At 33.6% G+C, this 15,403-nt stretch overlaps 1 pseudogene across 1 annotated transcript; it reads right to left on the reverse strand.

Moving 5' to 3' along the window:
* Positions 1 to 9,055: 9,055 nt before the first annotated feature.
* On the reverse strand, positions 9,056 to 9,372 carry LOC149842923 (small ribosomal subunit protein eS28 pseudogene; annotated as a pseudogene). Its single transcript, XR_016430828.1, has one exon. The product of XR_016430828.1 is annotated as a small ribosomal subunit protein eS28 pseudogene (transcript).
* Positions 9,373 to 15,403: the final 6,031 nt, after the last annotated feature.

The following is a 15,403-nucleotide window of genomic DNA, read 5'->3' on the forward strand; positions in this document are numbered from 1 at the left end:
GTTACAAAAACTTAATCCAATATATACATCCATACACAGTATAAAAAACATGTTATAAATATCTATCAATACATACATTCCTTTAAACATAGTTTATATATCCGCTCATTCAAACATAGTATATGCATTCACACATCCGTATTATATATATTCATACAAAGAAACAAAGTATAAACCAGCCAATTTATTCAAGGATCAGAATAACATTACAATAAAAATATATATAAATAATTATAAATTGTATAAATGTATTTATACAACATTTCATGTTTCTTAAGGATCAGATAACCAAGAAATATAGGGATTGTGATTTTTGTGGATGTTGCATATCATATACTCGTGCTCTTAGGTCATGAAGCTCCTTTATAGCAAGCTGCTCTTCCAGGGCCTTGTAGGAGCTTCTTCTTTGTTGTAAGCAATTTGTGTAGTTGACGGAATTGAACCTTTGCAATTGATAATTCTTCCTTTGCATCCACTTTACTTAAAGTTGTTATAAACTTCAGACTCCTAACCATAATTTATTCGGCCCCCTTATATTTATAATCAAAGTATATATATATATATATATATATATATATATATATATATATATATATATATATATATATATATATATATGTTTCAAACTAAAAGTATAAATATCAAAGTGTATGTGGTAATCAAAGTATGTAATTTGCATTTGTAATCAAAGTATATATAATTTTGATACTAAAATTATAAATATCAAAGTGTATGAAGTAATAAAAGTATATATATGTTTAATACTAAAATTATGAATATCAAAGTGTATGAGGTAATAAAAGTAGATATGTAAGTTTGATACTAAAATTATGAATATCAAAGTACATGAGGTAATAAAAGTATACATGTTTGGTACTAAACTTATGAATATCAAAGTGCATTAACTGCTAGGCAACTGTTGGTTGTTGGCATCTATGTTCTCTTCATGGACAGGTACAACCAAATAGTATGTAATGTCATCACCACTATCTGATCAGTTTTATAATTCATTAAATAGTAGGGTGGGGTAATCATTCGAACAATCCTTCAAACATGCTAGGATGCTTCTCTTTACATTGAGAGGGTGACTAGGTCATGTCTGATAATGGCCAAACTATCAGACCACTCGACTTAATATTTGGTATTCAACTTCATTCATATTGTGCAACCAAATATTATTTTTTCCAATCCCCATAGTATGGACAACCACATCCACATCATCATCTTTATCTCTTTTGTAGGGGCACCATGTTACCTATATAATAAAGTTTCATTTATTAATAAATATATTGCATTATTTATATAATCTAGAATCACTTGCTTCATATATACTTACATATGCATTGGTAAGCATGCACATCTTTGCACTTCAAGGGACCCTTCCTACGAGACGACCATTCTCTTTTTCATCCCTTTCATCTTCCTCTTCTTCTATGTTCTGTCCATTATGTGACCTACTCCACGTAGTCATATGTGAAAACCCCATGCACCAGGATATGTCTAAAGGGCCTTCAATGGATGTGTGCTCCTATATCTAAACCTGCAAGGATCAATATATAGATTAGTATATTAAGGATCACAAAATCATATTTTCATATAAATCAAATCAATGAATCAATTTTTACACCTCCAACAAAACCAGCATGTTGAAAAAGTTTTGTCTTCCCTGTTTCACTTGACTGAGACTTGCATATAAATGTGCAAGTGAAGCTACCCCCCATGCGATTTTATTGACATGATCTAGGTCTTGTATAAATTGTACATAAGATACATAGATCATTTTTCCATCAGTGTTGATGAACACACATGTGCCAAAAAAATAGAGCAAGAATGCCCTCAACTCCCTCTGTAGACTATGATCGGTCTTTCCTCCCACACAAGGTATCTTCCTCTTCAGTAGTCTCACTTTGTTATTGCCATATGTTCTCATTAACTATGACAACTTTAGCCACTCACCTTCGAATGCATCATTGGTGTCTCCCAATAAAACTTCATATCCTTCAGCATGCGTTTTCAGCCCTTGCAAGATGCAACTTTGTATCTGCTATACTTGCAGTCCTTTTGTGCTTCAGAATCTTCACCCCAACTTCCTCTCCTTAATGCCCCTCTTTGTGAAGAGACAATTTGCAACTATATCCTCATCATCATGGGTAGGTACTATGGATGACAAGTCGATATCCTCATCGTCATCATGTCAGCCTTTAAGTTCAGTTTATTTGTTTAATCCTTCCCATAAAAAGGAAATATTTTTGCTAACTAAGCAAGGGAGATGCGATGGTTGTTGAACTAGCCCAAACCACTGAACCACTCAACTGCATTCAAGTTGTGCAACCAAATGTCCCTCATCGCTATGTCCATGGCTTGCACAACTACATCCTCCTCTTCTTCTATGTCTTCGAACGGGTACCACATTACCTACATAATGAAGTTTCATTTATGGTTAGTCATATATTGCATTATTGATAATAATGTAAGAAATTGTTTTTCATGCATACTTGCATGTGTCTTGGTCATCCCATAAAACTTTGCAGTGCAAAGCGCCCTTCCCATTTGAGGACCTAACCATCTTTGAACATTTTCATCTTCGTTGTGTGACCTACTCCATATTGCAACACATAAAAATTTAAAAACACAGTCATGTTGCAAGGGCCTTCCAATAAATATGGGCTCTCATATCCAAACCTATAAGGATCAATAAATGGATTAATATACATTAATACACAATATAGTACATAAAAAATGTTAAATCATATTTGAGTATAAATCAAAAGTTGAGGTACAATGAATGGACAAATATCTCCAACACTACCAACATGTCGGCAATGTTTTTTCTTTTACGTCTTACATTGCTTAAATTTGCATATAGGTGTACAAGTGAGGTTGCTCTCCATGTGTATAAATCGACGTGTCTAGCAACAATTGCATGCTTCAATATATAACAATTTAATCAATAAATTTCAATACTCAATATAGCTATCTTACAAACATGCTTCAGACATAGACATATATGCAGCATTTTAAACATTGAACTACAATAATCAAACTAGTTATCATAAAAACATGTTTTACATACACACGCACATACACACATATTCATGTATGTATATGTATATATTCAAACTAATTATCTTGAAAATAAGTTTCAAACATACATATGTATGATAATTTAATCAATGAATTACAAGACTCAACATAGTTATCTTAAAAATATAGTTCAGACACATGCATATATGTAGCATTTTTAACATTGAACTGTAACAATCAAACTAGTTATCCTAAAAATATGTTTTATGCATACACATATATATGATAATTTAATAAATATAATATTCAAACTAGCTATCTTAAAAACATGTTTCAAACATACATAATAATTTAATCAATGATTGAATGTAAAATTGATAATGATTGCAAACATCTTACAAACATGTATATACAAAATAAAAAATAAAGTACTTGTCTACCAGCATCAGATCTTTTTTGTTGTTTTGACCTTTTTCTCGAAGCATGCACTTGCTCCTCTAAGGGTTGATCTACCACCTTATTATCTGATCCAGCTAAAGGACCCTCACTCTTCACTTATTGAGAACCTTTGACATAAATCTTTAACTAAGCATCTCCAACTTCTATATTGTCCACAATCATCTCAATTTCAGGTTTCACATCCTTCCCTTGTTGAGCTACTTCCTTTGTCCTTGTATAGGTTTCTTTCCCTTTATTCTCTACATTTTTCTTTTTTATCTCACCATTGCCACTAGAGGTAGCCGCATCTCCAATTTCTTCTAGTCGGGCATTGAGGTTAGCAATAGCCTCAGACTGAGTCAATGACTTGAACTTCTTCACCATCGATTATACACATGAGTTCCTCTCCCCCCCCCCCCCCCCCGTCCTTAGATGCTTTCGGGATAGGAGACATGAATGTGACCACAAACTCTTCAACCTTTTTTTTAGCTTTAGCCCTAGATTAAAGCCATACTAAGTGTTAGTTGTTGCTTGTTTGAGCACAAATTTTTTTGTCTCAGCTTACTGGGGCTGCATTTTTTGTGAAAAAATATCTGACACAAGCTTTTGTACACAGAGCAGAGTCTCTCTCTACTCACTTGTCAAGCTTACTATGTACTACATTGTATGAAGTATGTATTTTTTTTTTTGGGGTTTTCCTGTTGTGTTCCAAATATAGCACATGGTGTGGATGGGGTGGCCTTCGAGACACTCTTCAATCATCATTTTATAATTAACAAGTTCAAAATTTCCTACAATAATAAAATGAGGAATAAAGGTAAACAAGTGGGCAACGAATATAAAGAATAGGCTTGAAAAAGCATTACAAAAAACTAACAGCATATGCTATTGAAAATACAAAAAAAAACTTGCAAGTGTTTTCTACTTATTTTTATAATACAAGATATGAGAAAGATAAACAACCAAATTCGATGATAGAAGCATACCAATCGTTAAGGAAATAAAATGACCAACGGACACTCACTAGCAAATGATTTAAACAAAGAAAAAGAAAAAGAAAAAGAAAAAGAAATAGAAATAGAATAGGCTATTGAACATGAAAAGATAACATGAAAACCATGCAATTCTTCTACAAAATAACTGACTCATGCTAATGTTTCAAAAAAATAATTGATTTATATCATTTAAAAAAATAACTAATTTAGTCGTTAAAGATGTGCTTACCAAAAAACTCATTGTCGATAATTCTTAAAAAGTCATAGATAATCTTGGATTTACATGCTTTTTATTTGTGTTAAGTTTTGACTTTTTGGGCGAAAGCTATGTTATAATAGATGAATACGGTTTGAGATTGAAATTTGTGTTTAAAAACTTGTTAGTGCTAAATCTTGGGTTGAAATATGCATATGTGCTAGTTTGAGTGACTTAAGCTCATATTCATCTTATGATTGCTTAAATTTATGTTAAGTTTAGGATTTTTATGAATCGTATATAGTGTGCTTTTTTGTTTTAACTCTTAGCATGATGGAATGAAGTTGGATGAGATAAAACCACTGTTAGGTAGAGTTTTATAGCTCAAAATGAGGTTTTAGTAGAGCTCCTTGATTCTTCAAAGTGTAGAAGTTGACCCATGCTGAACAAGAGTCAACCCCTGCTGTTTTCCAAAAGGATAACTAGATATGAGGGTCGACCCCTACTTTTGAATGTTGACTCCTCTCTCTCTATACAGGATCGACCTATGTTTTTAAAATGAAGAGCTGACTCTTATTTCTCCAGAGTCGACCCATTTTAAAAGAGTTGACCCTTGTTTAGAGGAGTTGACTCTTCATTTTGGAAGAGTCGACTCCTTTTAGAATCAGTTGACCCATGTTTTCTTTTGAGCAGACATTTTTCAGAAGAGTCAACCCTGGCATACTGAGAGTCGACTATCTCTTGAATAGTCGACTCCTTTTAAAATGAGAGTTGACCCATGTTTTCTTTTGAGCTAACACTTTTCAGATGAGTCGATCCTGGAAGACTTAGAGTTGACCTCCTACAGTGGGAGAGTCAACTCACTCTATAGAGAGTTGACCCCTTTTACTATGAGTGGACTCTCGATTGTGATATATGTTTTGTTTGGCCTGTGAGTCAACTCCTATGCTCAGAAGAGTCGACTTCTGTGCATCAAAATGTGGCAAAAAATAGTCGTCAATTTTTTTTTCATAGAAAAGAACGTTGGAGACCACAAAAAACCTAGTTTATATGAAAATAACCCTAAAATGTGAACCATCGCTTTTATATTTATGATCGTTGCATTTATGCTCGTACGAATATTCGCAAAAACTAGAAAAAATCACAATCAAAGTCAATTATCAAATTTGTGAATGTTTGAGAACTTTGTAAATGATTCAAAACTTCCACATATATAACGTAAATCTGCAACGACAAAATGCAAAGGTCGAGGACATTCCCAAAAATTATATGTGAATTTCACCATAAATTTATGAACCTCCATGAGGATCATTTACTTAAGAAGATTCGCAAGGTAGCTCGTGAATGTCGTAATATATATGCAAAGGTAGTACCTTATTTGCGAAGATTGACTAGAGTACAAAGGTCAAGGACATTCGCAAACATTAATATGTGAATGTCATCATATATTTGCGAACTTTCTTGAAAATCAGTTACTTAAAGGAGATTCGCACAACAACTCATGAATGTCGTTTATATATGTGAATTTCGTACAGTATTTGCAAAGGTACATAGATTTCAGTTATAGAAGGTTCGTAAATTTGATTATGAAATCTTTGTGAAGTCCACAAAATCGCCGTATGAATGCATTTTTTTAGTGAGATTGCAAGATCGAAACAATGTATCTATATATCGCACAAACCTCAAGAGGTTTGCTCATGCCAAAGGTAAAAAATATCCTAAAAATTTGAGCATTTATAAATTTGGAAGAGCGGATTTCAAAAATTGTAAGGCATTTAAGGAGACATGTCATTTTCCCAATACAATATGATTACTTTTCATAAGAAATACTTAAAATGGAAAATGAAAACTTACCTAATAGAAAACCTCTCAAGCCTACCCAATAAGAAACATTTAACAGATTTTCAGTGTTTTTTTAAAAATCTGACCTTAGAGATGTGATCTGCAGTTGTTTTTATAGGAATCAGTTCCTGAGCATTTGAGTCTGATGCATGGAAATGTTTTCATAAAGTTTCAAAAATCAACAACCTACAATTTAATAATTTTTTTAGGCTTCAAATACCATCTTTTTCATCGAAAATGCATGATCCAAGTGTCAATTTCTAGTAAATCAATCATGTTGAACACATCTGTAAGGACAGAATTTCAAAAGAACACCTAAAATCCAATAAATATTTCTTATTGGGTAGGTTTTCATTTTCTATTTAAAATATATCAATTATTCCATTGTCTGCAAACCATAAACCAATCCTATGATATAACATTTATTTAAAATATATTAATTACATCTTAATGAGTCTAGAGAAGCTCACCCGAGCCAAGAACCTTTGTTATTGATTGGCTTGGCGAATTCAAACTACGAACCAAGCACAAGCAGCCACTCCATAAGTGGTTCGTCTCATTTCCCAGACCTAGGCCAATCCCTCCAGGTCTACTGCAAACCCCTGTGCCTGATTATAAAAGTACTAGGGCCACACAAAACACAAAAAATTGCTAAGCGTGTAACAATTTTGTGTAAAACACATACATAAAAACGCTATGCGAGAAACGATTTTGCAACACAGAAAATCACACGTGCAGTGATTTTCTGTGCTTTTTGTGGCCTGAGTACTTTATACCCGATGACTGGATCTGCTGCGGTTTTTGCTCCGGCTTTTATTGGACCCAAATACTAGGAATGACCCATAACCCACCTGTTTGGCCCACTAAGTTAACAATCAGGATGCGGTAGGTCAAAACACAACCCAGAATTGTTTTAGAATAATAAAACTTTTGGGCGACTTAAACCACAAAATCAGAGACTGATGCAGAGCAAATTGTGAATTCAGGCCAAAATCATTACGGGGACCAAAATAGAAATGGTGATGGTGATCAAGACAATCAGATACTACGATAATAAAAGAGGTGCAAACCACACACACACACACAAACCCCATAACGGGTATCCAACTAATATCATCGGTGCTGCAAAAGCAAGATCACATCAAAACTTAATCCAGTACTAAAACACAAATCATGCTTGATGAGAAATAGAGATCTTGATTTTTGTCCGAGTTACCATTGGTCCAACTATGATTTGAGATACCACCATTCATGCTTGATGAGAAATAGAGATCTTGATTGTGCCAGCCGGTTTGCGACACAAGAATGACTTGATATAATAAGATCCAAAATAACTGAAATTTGGATCTTATTGTACCTGCTTCATATCCAATCTAAGTTTGAGATATCTTCGAGGAATCAGGAACCAAGAAGAGACCTACTTATTCCAACTCTGTCAGATGCAAAAGTAAATCAAGCTAATCTTTTATGGCTTTGTGGTCAACAAAGTTGCACAATTTAATTGCTTAGAGTCAAAAATCCATGTTTACACCACACCTATCATTTATTCACAAAAAGATAGCGAACTGTTGATTGGAAGTCAAAAATCTCGTGTCAATTTCTTTTGTACACGATAAAGAGTTCTAGTGCATATTGTCTTCTCTTTCCTACAACTTGAATACGGCAGTCTCTGTTCTTTGTGTCCAACCATCATAATGAAGCCCGCAATATGTGTAAGCAGACAATGGACAAGCTTAGTTTGTTTCATTCTCACCAATAAGAAAATACTATCATGGGAAAGACCATCCTATATGTGAAGAAATTCATATGTAAATTCATTTACAGGGGTTGGTGGGAACGGATTTATCTATTAAACGCATGGTCAGCTTGAAAACAAACCCTTGTTAACTGTGGGGCCTCACTGAAAAATGGAGTTGGCATTTCTTTCAACTGCATTGGAAAATATGGAGGGTTTCATATGTAAACCACCCATTTTGACATTTTTCTTTCCTTTTTGGGATACAAGTAAAGTTTTGTCAAAAGTTTGAATACAGAAAGAAAAAAATAATAAAAGAACTTAAGTCCAGTGGACTGCCCCAAGGATGTTTGGCGTAGTGGGGTGGGGCCTTGGCAGCTAGGGCGGTCAAGGGTGTCGCCCTTCTGCCCAAGCCAAACACTTAGCATAGGCCCCGGGGGGCAGGGGTCCTAGCCTCAGAGATTTATGCTGCTGGAATGGCGATAGTAGGTATAGCAGGCTGAGCCAGCGCAACCAGGTCTTCATGCCGGTTGCGGTTTCTTTGGGTTATAAATAAATAAATAAATAAGTTCAGTGGACCCCCAACTTGTGCACTGCTGGTAAAGCCCTTGTTTGAGCTCGTAAAACAGGGTGAGCAAGCAAAACAGGAACAAACAGGTGTTGGGCTTGGCTCAGCTCAGCTTGTACGGGCTCGTTAAGTAATAATAAAATGTATTGAAGATATATTTTGTATCAGATGATATAGCCTAAAATAAAGCATCAAAATCTTGTCTTGCAAGCAATAGGTTTGGAGTTCAAATCTTTTGTTTCTAACATTGACACAACGGGTTCTACAGCATTGGCAAAGAACACCCTAGAAGCAATTGCAAACTCAAAAGTATAAGCAGTACAAACCACCACTCCCTAGGAACATATCCAAAACCTTCACTAAGATTAAGATACCATCAGCGCAACCTCCTTGCTTCACGTTCAGACTCCAGCAGAGTAAGGATGTCACCTTCTCTGATAAGCCCTTTCGCGTTCCTCATGATGAGCCGATTTTGATCATCCAAAAACTTGACTCTTACCTGAGTCACCTGACCTCTCGACCCTGTTCTTCCCATCACCTTGACGACAACCACAAGCTTCACTTGAGAATCCATCTTGTATACACAAAAAAAGTATTTGGCAGTATTAATATAAAGACTTCACGAAAATGCCACAAGACAACACATAATTGAAAGTTATTCAAAACTATTTCAAGAATCCAGCTCACACTTGTCTCTTATAAATCATATATTTACAAGTTACCAGCACCCTACAATTAAGAAAAGTACAATGGGGTAGAATATTGCTCAAACACGAAATTATCCACTTGACTCACTTGACTCAAGGCATTGCACAGCAAGGCCTCAAGAACACTTTTTTGGGCACCAACACTATGAAGACCAATGTCACTGATAATAACTTTTAACCTTCTTTTATTGCAAATCTGCCTCACTGTACTGCAACTTCAAGTTAAGCAAAAGCGCATCAAAATGCCCAAGATTGAGCCCCATCCTTTTATTACAAAGCCAATGCTTTGGAGTTAAAAGCAACAAATAAATTTATTAATTTCATCTTTTTAATGTGCTTTGACTATAATTAATTTATCTGGGTTGAAACATCTAAAGCCTATGGCCGTACAAGTGGTACAGAGAGTACACCTTTGATATGTGCATTTATGCTTGGCAACATCAATACTCCCCCTCCAGTGTTTTTTGGATACACTGGTTGAGAATTTTCTTTCATGAGAATTCTCAACAGGCCCATAGTTTCCTTATTTGGGTAAGTGAATAAAGGAAATTGTAAAATTACAATATCCATATTTTCATCAAAACCACATCAGCCTTTCTAAAAGAATTCTTTTACCACTTCTTAAGTGATAATTTGAATTCTCAACAGATTTGGTGTTTACTGATCATCTCAGTTCTATATTCTCTATATTCTAGGAGTCCTAACAGTGCATTTGGGGTTTGATTGAAGAATTTAGGTGGTAAATAGGAATCTTATTAAATTAGAGTCTTGAGAAACAAAAATAATGGAACCAATGTATAATTAGTGAGCCCCATAATTTGAAAGAATCTAAATTACCACCTAGAGATATGATAAAGAGAGTTCCCTTGAAAAATCCTGGTGTTGTCCATGTTCTTCAAAGAGTGAAGAAGACTTCACAATTTTCTTTCTTACTTTACCCAAACAAAAATGTTGCAGGATTGGCAAGAATTAACATCAATGAGAACTTTCATCCATGCAAAGGGACCCCAAATGCAACCGGTATTCTTTTACAAGAAAAAGGAAACTTAACTAACTCAACACCAATACTTATCGCAGTTAAACCATTAATTTGACTGTCCACTATTCTCTCTTTTCAACTGGTGCATCGGTGTTATTCATCAACATGGTTGTTAGACATGGTTTATGTATTATTGGTTATCAATACTTCCCTATACAAAATCTAATGCATCAAAAACCATAATCTAATTCTTTATAAACTATTTTCAACAATATTATTTGGTGTTTCTTAACGCATTTATCCACTACTAAACCCCATTCAATTTTCACAATTTTATATCTTTTAATGATACCTTTTAAAACACCACCACCAATCTAAGCTAACCATGTTAAGTTGCAAGGTCGACAAACAGCTCATGTCAACTGTCAATGTACCCTTAGTTATGTAATGGCACAATTTTGCATGTGTTCAAACATTGCACAAAATCAAATCATTAAATCAAACCATGAATGAGTACTTATCTTCCGGGGTCAAGTCCTAGCCCAACAATCAATTTGGCAACTCAGACAAGTTGAATATGACTATGATAAGTAGGATTTCTCATAGAAATATATTAAACAAGTGGTGCATAAGCTGTAGACCAATGCTCAATCATTTCTAGTACATACAGGCTATATTAAGCAAGTAGACCAATACTCAATCATTTCTAGTACAGATAGGCTATATTAAGCAAGTGGGGCGTTCTGCTCTATGTTCAATAAGAGAAATGAGTCCCTAAGAAAAACACAAAAGCTAATTTTACAGTAGTGCATGATACAAGACTCAAGTTTATCTTTATTTCCTAGATAAATGGGAGCATAAAAAACAGAAAAGTTTTATGTCCATAATGCAAGGCAAAGTGGTAAAAAGATAGTTTCAAAGTTCATATTAACATACAGCTTATCATCAATGTGTAACCTAAAAATTATCAATAAACTTAAATACCAACACTAACATTATTCTAACCTGTATCCTTCAACAAGTGATGTTTTCAATTAAATTTCTTCAAGTTGAATATTTTAGGAGATCAAAGCCTAGAGAATGACTACTCCTTATCTCAAATTCAACATACACATTTACTTGGTCACAGTAAATAATATCACCAAGGGATGTTGATATACTAAACTACCACAAGTAGATGGCACCCTAGCATAGACTCCACAGTACACCACTCAACATAATGGAACAGAAAGCATAATAAATTAAAGCACTTCAATCAAGCACATAGATTTGCTTGAACCCATTAACAGTTTTCTAGAGACAATGAACTAGGATGAAGCAGGTGTGCTGAACGTGATTGATATTGAATGCCATGCAATGTTGCAATTATTGTCTCAGAACCCATATCAGAAGAGTTGGCAATATGAGTGTATTGTATCATACCGTATCATATCGTAAGATACGAAAAAATCACATTTTAAAAATAAATAAAAAAACACAAAACAATCAGAGTTTTTTTTCAAAAAAAAATTAGAAAAGAACATAGAATAAAATAGAACAAAAAAGGAAATCAAATTTAAGCATTATGAACAATTAAGCATACACATGAACTACTATAACATGTGAAACGATATTGTAACAAACTAACAACTAACAGAACAAAAGGTTTACTATTAAAGAGTAATATTAGAAAGCAAACAAAAGAAAAAAAGTTTTGAATAAACAAATTATAACAATAGCATAATACAATAAATAAAAAAATTAAAAATATGATCACAAAGATAATTGAAATGCATTTCAGTAGTCAAACTACAATATAAGTAAACTTAATTAGGAAAATTGAGCATGAATAATTATGTAACAATTATTAAATATAAAAGCTATAGTTATGGTGTTATAACAATGTATCCATTACATATACCAAAAGAAGAAAGTGAAGAAAAAAAGTAATGTCATTTGTAAGTAGTAAGCATTAAAAAAGAGAAGTTTCATAATGTCCTCGTTAATTAGTTTCACAAATTAAAATAAACACAAGAGTTGAATAATGTGTGCTCTTCCATAATAATATTTCTCTTCATTCATTTCTTTCTTGTCTTCAGTTATCACAATAAATTAAGAAGAACCTTTTATTTTATTTTGTTCACATAACTTAAGAAATAAGTGAATAGGACCCTAATAAAATCATATTTATGTAAAAAGTTGTCACTAAAAGTGAAAAAGGATAAAAATAAATTGTTTGAAAATTTTCAACACAAAAAAGTGAAAAAGTTGGGGCATGTATCGGACCGATATGCTTCATTTTCCAATTTAGGAGGGTATATTGTATCGCATGGGCCAGCGATATTGTGATACATCATATCATATCACACGATACAATAATGATAACACTGATGCCAAGTCTCATCTCAAAACCGTTCAACCACAAGTTAAGTTGTTTTTCTTTTTTCAAAATGACTCGAAATAGTAACCCATTGAAACCTTGGGTGCAACACCCCATACCTATGATGAAGCATCTTTAACATAACCTGCCCACTTTTGTCTAACACCTAAATAATGATCAAGCATAGTTTGTGTAAATAAGTGAAATATCATTGTTGAAAAAGGTACATTCTTATAAGATTTTATGATAAATTATTATAATTCTTCCCACACAACAATCAAGACTGCTGTTTAACCACAATTTGATACAATGCCAAGTCTAAAGAGATATAACAGAACGAAACTGATAAATGTGAATGGCCATTGTTAATCATCTGACTATTGTGTGGGGAGGGAACAAGCATGCCTTGAAAATGTCTCACAATGGCATTGTTCAAATAATAGAAATGTACTGGATGTTATCCATCCTACAAAATGGGTGCATTTCTTCCATTTGATAAGCACTTGCAGACACCCCTCATTCTTCAAGATCAATTTGTTGAACTGGATGACCTAAACATCTATTCAAATAAATCGCAGAATTTTATCAGTATTCCATTTAAAATAACATTTTCTACAATTTTGTTAAATGCAAAAGAGAAATTTTCAAATTAAAGGATGCAGTGGATACACAACTTGTCCAGGAAGATTGATGTCTATAGGAGATCAACCTAACAAAAATAGTCATTTCAGACATTCTTTCAAAATTTTGAATTCAAAAAAGCAATTAGCTGCCTATTAGGAACTCTAGATTCATTTGTAGCATCACAGTTCCATTGTTAATAGCAGTCCAAATTATTTAAGCATGCCTCTATTCGGAACAAATGTATCCTACACTCAGCTTTCTTCATAACATGTATAACTTTTATTGCGAAAGAAAATTCTAACCACTCTTTGCCCCAAAACAAAGATCACTATTGCATTCCAATCAGGGCGTTATCCCAAATAAACAGTCTTTAAGATGTCGTCCCAACTGCAGTATAACACAAATTCACTAGTGAGACTCAAAACCTCCTAAAGTATCCATTCTACCAATCAAAGATTCAGTATTAATTTAACTGCAATAGTGCATACTCAGTGTATACACAAAAAAAGTATTTGGCAGTACTAATATAAAGACTTCACGAAAATGCCACAAGACAACACATAATTGAAAGTTATTCAAAACTATTTCAAGAATCCAGCTCACACTTGTCTCTTATAAATCATATATTTATAAGTTACCAGCACCCTACAATTAAGAAAAGTACAATGGGGTAGAATATTGCTCAAACACTAAATTATCCCCTTGACTCAAAGCATTTCACAACAAGGCCTCAAGGACACTTTTTTAGGCACCAACACTATGAAGACCAATGTCACTGATAATAACTTTTAAACTTCTTTTATTGCAAATCTGCCTCACTGTAGTGCAACTTCAAGTTAAGCAAAAGCGCATCAAAATGCCCAAGATTGAGCCCCATCCTTTTATTACAAAGCCAATGCTTTGTAGTTAAAAGCAACAAATAAATTTATTAATTCCATCTTTTTAATGTGCTTTGACTATAATTAATTTATCTGGGTTGAAACATCTAAAGCCTATGGCCGTACAAGTGGTACAGAGAGTACACCTTTGATATGTGCATTTATGCTTGGCAACATCAATACTCCCCCTCCAGTGTTTTTTGGATACACTGGTTGAGAATTTTCATGAGAATTCTCAACAGGCCCATAGTTTCCTTATTTGGGTAAGTGAATAAAGGAAATTGTAAAATTACAATATCCATATTTTCATCAAAACCACACCAGCCTTTCTAAAAGAATTATTTTACCACTTCCTATGTGATAATTTGAATTCTCAGCAGATTTGGTGTTTACTGATCATCTCAGTTCTATATTCTCTATATTCTAGGAATCCTAACACTGCGTTTGGGGTTTGACTGAAGAATTTAGGTGGTAAATTGGAATCTTATTAAATTAGAGTTTTGAGAAACAGAAATAAAGGAACCCATGTATAATTAGTGAGCTCCATAATTTGAAAGAATCTAAATTACCACCTAGAGAGATGATAATGAGAGTTCCCTTGAAAAATCCTGGTGTTGTCCATGTTCTTCAGAGAGTGAAGAAGACATCACAATTTCCTTTCTTACTTTACCCAAACATCAATGAGAACTTTCATCCATGCAAAGGGACCCCAAATGCAACTGGTATTCTTTTACAAGAAAAATGAAGAATAACTAACTCAACACCAATACTTATCACAGTTAAATCATTAATTTGACTGTCCACTATTCTCTCTTTTCAGCTGGTGCATCGGTGTTATTCATCAACATGGTTGTTAGACATGGTTTATGTATTATTGGTTATCAATACTTCCCTATACAAAATCTAATGGATCAAAAACCATAATCTAATTCTTTATAAACTATTTTCAACAATATTATTTGGTGTTTCTTAACGCATTTATCCACTACTAAACCCCATTCAATTTTCACAATTTTATATCTTTTAATGATACCTTTTAAAACACCACCACCAATCTA

The sequence above is a fragment of the Nuphar pumila genome, chromosome 3 (genome assembly GCF_984573655.1).
Source record: "Nuphar pumila chromosome 3, dmNupPumi1.hap1.1, whole genome shotgun sequence".
Classification (NCBI taxonomy): domain Eukaryota; kingdom Viridiplantae; phylum Streptophyta; class Magnoliopsida; order Nymphaeales; family Nymphaeaceae; genus Nuphar; species Nuphar pumila.